The sequence below is a fragment of the Nicotiana sylvestris genome, chromosome 1, assembly GCF_000393655.2.
Source record: "Nicotiana sylvestris chromosome 1, ASM39365v2, whole genome shotgun sequence".
NCBI classification, from domain to species: domain Eukaryota; kingdom Viridiplantae; phylum Streptophyta; class Magnoliopsida; order Solanales; family Solanaceae; genus Nicotiana; species Nicotiana sylvestris.
Window position 1 is genome coordinate 23,605,439 of NC_091057.1, and position 8,599 is coordinate 23,614,037.

Sequence of the window (8,599 nt, forward strand, 5' to 3'; positions counted from 1 at the left end):
AACCAACCTTGTACATTGTTGGTGAGTGTGTCAAAATCAACCACTACAAGAAATCAGACTTATTGTGGCAATATTTAGTGGCGACTTGATTTATTGCAGCAAAAGCTAGACTTTTTGTGGCGACTATAATTATCGCAACAGAAGGTAAACTTTTAGTGGCGAGTTTTCAAAGGTCGCTCCTAATACGTTAAGCTAAACACTCAATTTTTCTTTCCCGCTAAGAACGAAATTTTGTCTTGAGAGTTTTGAGCGACTTTTATACTGTCGCCTCTGAAGGCCTTTTTATGGCGAGTCAGTCGCCTCTAACACTAATAAAAGCTTTTAAGAAAAACTACTCTTATTAAATGAAAAAAGCAGCACACATTGATGTTGGTCCTCTTCTCTTGCTCATCTCTCTATAGATATAGAAAATTATCCCTCTCAATTTCCTCTTTGCTCAAATCTCTCAATTCAAACCGCTCAAATCACAAATTTTGATCCATCTGATAGCAACACAAAAGCCCTAATCAGAAATCGTGACTCCATCAGGTACGTGCTCCTATCTCAAACTCAAATCCCTTTCCGATGGTATATACAATTAGCGAGACTGATAATTTCAATGCTTTCACATATTTCACCTATAATTTTTGTGACCCCGTTAAAATCTATATAAGAAATTCATACAGTAATAGTCTGTGGTGAGGAGTCAGCGGGGGTTCCGAGTTTTCAGTCCGATGCTGAACTTCTCTCGGCCTCCGAAAAAATTGAGTAACAACAACAGCAACAACAACAACAACCCAGTATAATCCCACAAGTGGGGTCTGGGGAGGGTAATATGTACGCAGACCTTACCCCTACCCCGAAGGGTAGAGAGGCTGTTTCCAGGAGACCCTCGGCTCAAAAAAGCAACAGGAGCCGATATATTAGTACCATAAAAATGCATAATAAAATAACAGCAATATAAGAGATATGAAATACAGAATACGAAATACGAAATAAATAGTTGGTATAGTAAAAACTATCAGGTAAAGCCCTGCATCAACAGACGACCAATGACATTCTTAGTCTAACTCCTAACTAGCTAGTCTCACTCTATTGTGCTGTAGAAATATTCACAACTTTCCCCTAACCTACAACCTTAATGCTCGACCTCCATAATTCTCTGTCAAGGGTCATGTCCTCAGTAATCCTAAGTCGCATCATGTTCTGTCTGATCAACTCTCCCCAATACTTCTTAGATCGCCCTCTACCTCTCCGCGTGCCCACTACAGCCAGTCGCTCACACCTCCTCACGTGTGCATCAGTGCTCCTCCTCTGAATGTGCCCGAACCATCTGAGTCTTATTTCCCGCATCTTGTCCTCCATGGGGGCCACGCCCACCTTCTCTCGAATATCTTCATTCCTAATCTTATCCATCCTCGTATGCCCGCACATCCACCTCAACATCCACCTCAACATCCTCAACATCCACCTCTCCGAAAAAATTGAGTAGTAAACTATTTTTGATTCGCGGTCTTGCCAGCATCTAGTCTCTCGCTATCTCTTTCTCTAACGAAATCGAGTAGTAATTTTGTGTTAATTATAAAAGTTGGGTTTTTCTTTTCTTAGTAGCAGAAGCACAAACTTTTATAGTATTTGGGTATTTATTGTTTTTTATTTGTGGGTTATTGAGGGATATTGAGGGATTGGAGATGAGAGATGATATTATTGAATACAAGAGATTGATACTTTGTTATAGTAAGTTAGTAACTAGGTTTCTATTATAATACTCCTTTTGAGAAGCAAAGTCAGACTGCATGAGCTGGATGGGAATTGGAGAAGGGAAAATGGTGATGTTCAGGGAGTGTAGATGAGGGATGATATCATCGTATACGAGAGAATGATACCTTGTTAGAGTGACAACCAGTTATACCTTAATCCATTATTTTGGAACGATTAGTGGTGTTAACGGGGAATATTCCTGGGGGAGAGAGGGTAGCAAATTAGCAGTGTTGTAAAGTCATTTCTCTTTCATATTTTCATTTGGTGTAAGGAGAAAATGCTCGTATGCATAGATGTTTCGTGCAACGTGTTAGAAGATGGTTGTTTAGCTACTTATTTACATTGCAATTATTTTGGTACTACCTTGGTGCAATATCAATGATAGGAATTTGATTTATCAAAAAGATTTTAACACTCTTCCCCCGATAAGGAGATCCTGCAACCAAAGAGAGATTGTTCTTATAGTTGTGGTTTTTTTTTATTGTGGATTTTAGGAGTTGTAAAGTACTTGTAAAAGCCACAAATTGCATTTGTGTGTTTTGCAAGACCTTTTAGATGTTTTTCTGCGCAGTGTGCTCTGGAGTAGTACTCGTAATCCAATTTAAGTTTTTTCAAAATGGGTATTCTCTACCTAGTGTTGTTTTCTCTCCCTCCCAGTAATGAGTAAAGGAATACATTTCAGCATCTCCACGAATCACCTTCTGTTTCGCTTGAAATGCATCATCATCTCAGGATATCTCATATCTTTTTCTGCTGTTTGATCTTTTTTTCTTTGTCAGTTTGATACTTTTGTAATATCCAACTGCATCATTATATTTTGTGCATTGCTCTATTTTACTTCATACGATAAAGGATAATAATGCTTGATGTTGTAATCTTGGGAGCTGCAAAACAGATCCATGAAATGGCAATGGTCTCTGCGGTCCAAGAAGCTCAGAAGGATAACCTAATTTTTTTTAATGATTACATGATGAAAGTTCTGAAGGTTAGTTGCCCTGCTGCTTTTCATATGGTTATCTTCTTTGTGGTGTGAGTTGCTAACATCACAACTTACATCTTTTGATTCTTATCAGAATCAATTATTAGCTGCTTAAGTTCGACATGAAAAGGCCATATTACTTTTATTATTTCTTTTCTATCTAGATTTTAATATGTATCTGTTTGGTTCCTTTGTCTTTTATGCTTATTTAAAGTCTAGTTGCATTGTGGACTTTGTTACAAAATGACTGGAAGAAGGAAAAAGGGGACTTCCTCCAGAGCCTAAGCTGAATTTCTACCTTACCTAGGACTAATATCAGTGAATCAAGCCCTTTAGGTGGTCGTTAGGGGCAAATAGCATCTTTGACATATAGCTCTCAGATTTCTTCCGGTCCAGCTAGTGTGGAGTCTGTACCATTAGCCAATAGGCCATCGTTGAGAAAAAAGCTGCTGCATATGGAGAAATTGTCAAGAATCTCAATAGTGCAAGAGAGCGTAGTTTTCCCTTCAAAGTAAGTTCCCCAGCTTGGCTCTTCATGGCTTGGTTCCTCCCTCCTGCGAAGCTAGTGTATTTCTTCTATTTAGTTTTTGTGATTATATTTGGTATTGATTTATTATGTAATTAGAGAACTAAGATGCCAATTACACCTAATTAAAAGAACATGAAGATTGTGACCTGGGGGCTTGAAACAGAATAGTTGCAAAGTACTTGGATTCTATGAATTCTGTCCAGTCATCTAACAAAAGTCAAAGGGAAAGATGTACTTGAATTGTTTATGTTGTAGTTTTCTATGGACAAATAAGAGTAGTATATTAGAAAAAAAACATGCATGAAAGGCGAAAAACTCAGACAAGATTGAAATACCGTAGTACACAAGACACAGTGTCATACTCTCTGCCTGCTCATCAAAAAATAAAAAATGATATGCTCTGCTTGTCCTACTTCGTATGATGATGCTGTTACTATTTGAAGAGGCATAACTCTTATTAATTTATTTTTTCAAACATATCAAAGTACTTTTAAATTTAGCAAATGTGATTTATGGTAGTTTTTACGTTGTCTCTAAAAAGGTTTATTTATTTAAAATTTGAGGAATTGATGCTCAAATGAACGTATAAAATGACATACTTTGACCGTCGTTCACCAATCTTGGTCTTTCTTTTTTGGGACATAGGAGTATTTCGTATTGACTATTGTAGGCCGCACTTGGTGGTGCTGTTGGTTATTTGCAGCGAATCCGCGCATTTCTCAGGGTTAGTTTGGCATCTCTTTTTAGCATGTCATTAGTAATCTGCAATCTTCGTTTTGGGAGGCTTGCATATATCATTTTCCATGGTTATAGCATTGTGGAGATTGTTTTTCATTTTCTATGACCGGCATTAGCATGACTGTTTTTCCTTACCTCAGATCCGTCTAAGGGACTATGGGATCCTTGATTTTGATGCGATTGATGCCCGTAGACAGCCTCCTGTTGATACCACATGGCAGCAGGTTTGAATGCGTTACTCTGATTACACAAACCATCACTATGCAGGCTTTTGCATTTTGTTATGAACTTTAGATGTTTCCATTAAGGTTTCTTTTCTTTTTCTTTTCTTCCTTTTTTGATAGGTGATATTTCAGTTATGGTTAGATCAATCAATCTAATCATATGTGCAAGTTATGACTCCATTGTTACTTGTTCTTGTATTTCAAAGTTGCCATTCCTTTTGTGTAAAACCTTCAATTTTGCAAATCATGTAATTGAAGCATATTTGTTATCAGTACCCCTTTCATATTCTTTATTGCTATTTTCGATTTAGTTTTCTAATTATTTGTCTTGCTATTACTTGCTATCAGGGCTTCTTTCACCTTCTTTAGCCGAGGGTCTATCGAAACAGTCTCTCTACCCTTCCAGGGTAGGGGTAAGACTGCGTACATCCCACCCTCCCCAAATCCCACTTGTGGGATTATACTGGGTGATTGTTGTTGATGTTGTTATTTGTGGGTTATTGTTGTTTTATTGTTGCAGTTTGTTTTGTTAGCAGAGAAAGGCCTTGGGGATACTTGTATTGGCGAAAAGATTAGGAATTGATTGAGATCCTATATCAAATAAGTAATTTTGTTGTTGACATGAAGGATAAATGTGGTGTTGGAGGTGTTGAGGTTATTTAGCTTATTAATAAGTGAAGGTTCCTTGGACGACCAAGGGTAAATCCGCAATTTCTAATACGTGTAGGTGACACCTATTTTGCACCTGTCTTCTACCTTCATATCCATACCCATACTTTAAAGAATTCGCTCTAGTCTTCCAGAGCTCTCCTTGTCTTACGTTACTTTCTCCTTTCTTCCGAGTTCTTGGCCTCACTTCTGGATTTTAATTCAGAGTTTTTCAATTTGGTTCGAGTTTTGCTATGCGTTGTGGTACTTATTAGAATAACTGGTAAGTGTTCTTACTTAGGGATTGCCGGTCCCAATTGAAAAAAGAACTGAAATTACTGAAGGCTATTGTATAATTTCTGCAGCCTTTGACTGTTTTCTTAACTAATTTTGCTCATGCATGTACCTAGTATAACTATTACACGGCTTGAGACTTAACATTCTTGGTCAAACTTTCCCTTTGCTTTTTATAATGCATTTTGCGCTCTTTTATTCCTATATATTGTGGCCACCCTTTTTCTATTAGAATCAAATTATAAAAATTGTCAAAGTGATCTCCTATTTTTCTTCCTTAATATCAGGGATGAGGCTCTTAATCAATCACAAATGTTGTCGATCGTGGAGGAGTTTGGAGGCCCTAAATCCTAGTTATTATTTTTCTTATCATATGTTTATGGATACATTGACAATGAATGATGAATTATTGTGTAGTACATATTATTTGACATTTTGGTAATGGAAGTATCTATAATATTCAGTTTAACAAATATTTTTGGTATTTGTTGTCAAATGGTATAAAAATACATGTATATTAATCTTATAATTAGGGTGTCACTGAAAATGATAGAATTTTGGAAATATAGTAGTTGAAAAAAATGTATTAGTGGCGACCAAACGTTGTCACTGAAACGGTTAGTAATTGTGGCGACCAAGACTGCTACTAAACCTTAGGATATTGTGGCGACAATAGTTTCCACTGAAGATAATAGTGCTTTAGTGGCGACTATAGTCGTTACTACAAGTCATTCTTCAGCGGCAACCCACTTTAAATCTATATTGTGGAACCTTTTTTGTTACGTACATGTCTGCTTTTAGCGAGGAGTATAGTCGCAACAAATGGGTTGTTTTTGTGGCGACCCTAAAAGAATCGTCACAATAAACATTCAGTAAAGTAGTTACTTGCAGCAGCCTTAAGGTTGCTACTAATAACTTGTAGCGGCGACTTTTTGGGCTGTTGTAGCGACAAAGGTCGCCACAAAAGGTCCGATTTCTTGCTTGTTTGTTGTTGGTGAGCGAGTGAAAACCCTTGTAAACGTTGGTGTTGAACGCTAGAAACCATAAAACTTGTACTCAACCCAATTTACAAAGAGCTCTAAAAGATAACACTCTTGCAACCCAAGAGGACTGGATTAGGATACCACATTGATTCCGAACCAATATAAAAATTTCTTCTGTCATTTACTTTATCGCTCTCATATTATTTTTAGCCCTTTACTGTTTGTTGTGATTTACACTTGTTTGAATCGAAAGGACTAATAATTTTGTGCAGGCTATCTCCGTATTAATTGATTAAGTCTAAACTATAGTCGACTAAATTTGTAACATGCGTACATGAATACGCCCCTCTTGTACTTTCATATGTGATTGTCATATAATTAAGGAACACGAATAACTTAATGATACCAGGCGTTGTATGTCATTGATCAACGAGTCAATTCTCAATGTGATATACATCCATTAAATGGGACTCAATCTATCCAAACTTAATCCAATCCTATTAAAGATGACCCGAATTTAGCAACTTTTAGTTATAGATAGATGGGATTGCAAAACTACAAGGGATTCGACAGCAGGCTCGGGTGCAACAATATCCAATATTAATATGTGTTTCTCAACCACAAAAAAAAATATATTAATTATATACCACATTTTGATGGTTGAGCGACGAAGGGTGAGAAGGATGATATCGTGATCTGAATATGCTAATCACAGTGTTTATTTAGGGAAATAACAAAAAAAGTAAAATGATAAATTTAACTTATAATAACTTTAGTAGTAAAGGTCGCGTTGGATATTTTGCTTAATTAGTCGTACTTAGATACCATTCCAACTTCAGTTAAGCATAACTTTTTCATGGTATCACCATGTTCCCCATGCACGTAATCTTAAAAAAGAAGATTCAGAGTTTCTTTAAAGAAAATCATATATTCGAAACCACGAATGTTATCACCATCTAAAAGTTGATAAAATGACGAAGTTGCGATTGGTCAAAATTAAACAGACAAATTGCTTACCTTAATCTTGAATATAGACAATAATCCCCTTTTTACTATTGAAATCTCATCACTTTGACCAACAAAAATTGTGGTGTTGTGGTATTGCAGTAAGTATTCATTTATACATAATTAACCAGAGGTCTTTGTTTTGAGCTTAAGTATGAAGTGAAGCGTATTACCCCCTCAATATAGGACTTTCGGTGTGAATCTAGATTTAGCCGGACTCCAAAATGAGTATTTGGTATCGGAAACTAAAAAAAAATAGCATCTCCCTGTGTGTTCATTTTGACCTTTATTCTTTCCTATAGATGGATTCTTGATTAGTCCTACGGAACTTTGAATGAGTCAAAAGAGAATAATCATAAAGTGATTCACTCTTTATCGCACAGTGATTTCACTAAAAAGGAACAGTTTTTACGTTGCAAAACAATTCATCGGACTTCCTTATTTTGCACAAGATTATAGGCATTTATTTTCTTTATCCCATTTGTTTTGTTTATTTTTTTTTTGTCACTTTGTGTTGGTAATGCAAGGCTTTCTTCCCTGCCCTTTTGATCAGTTACATTAGAGGAAATGTTGCATCATGTTCCTTTATAATTTTAAAATTATGAAAATGAACCTCTTACGTGTAAAAATATAGATCTCTTACGTTTAGTTGAAGTTTGAACCAACTTTTAGTCGGTTATATATAATCACGTTTTTTGGGTGAAAAAAAGAAAAAAGAAAATCTCAGTTTACAGAAATTGAAACTAAAGGACAAATATATCTCACTAATTATTTAGATTATCCACTTCATTAATTGTTTCAAATTATCTGATTATCTTATCATATTTTGTTTTTGACTTATTCGACGAATAAATGAAAGTTCGCTTAGTCCTTCATATGTCAAAAAATAAAGAATAAATATACGTCTGAACTTACTGTTTGGGCAATTCACATTCTCAAGAAAGATACCATTACAGTTCAGCTCCTATCAAATATCAAGAAATGTAGAAATCAAAATCAATAGCAAACCTCAAATGCTCCATTTTTGGTTTTCCAATAAAATATTAAATAAAAGTTTTGATAACAACACCTAACATGTTGTTTATGATGATTGATAAGCTTAAACTAAACAAACAATAACAAACTCAGTGGGGTCTGGGGACGGCAATGTGTATGCAGACTTTACCTAACCCTTGGGAGGTAGAGAGACTATTTCCGAAAGACTCTCGGCTCAGAAGAATTGATAAGCTTAAACTGAACAATAAATTATGGGAAATTGAAGAAGAAAAAAGAACTTCTGATGAAACAAAAGATGAAGAATTTTGATAATGAACATCAAGAAACTAAGATAAATTTCTGATATAGAACATTTCCCCCCTTTAATAGGCCTTACACGGCACAAATTCAAATTAGTCGAGCCCTAAAGCAGGTACCGGACATTGGGTGTAAAATCCCAAAGAAAAGTTTACAAACCTTAACC

At 35.8% G+C, this 8,599-nt stretch overlaps 1 long non-coding RNA gene across 2 annotated transcripts; it reads left to right on the top strand.

Annotated features, from left to right (window-relative positions):
• Positions 1-279: 279 nt before the first annotated feature.
• LOC104229561 (uncharacterized) lies at positions 280-5,625 on the top strand. 2 transcript variants are annotated; one of them, XR_711658.2, is made up of 5 exons: positions 280-528; positions 2,636-2,725; positions 3,894-3,972; positions 4,127-4,210; positions 5,440-5,625. It is a non-coding gene; the product is annotated as an uncharacterized lncRNA (long non-coding RNA). The 2 variants fall into 2 exon arrangements; XR_011406218.1 differs by lacking the exon at positions 3,894-3,972 and having other exon boundaries at positions 281-528.
• The last annotated feature ends 2,974 nt before the right edge of the window (positions 5,626-8,599 follow it).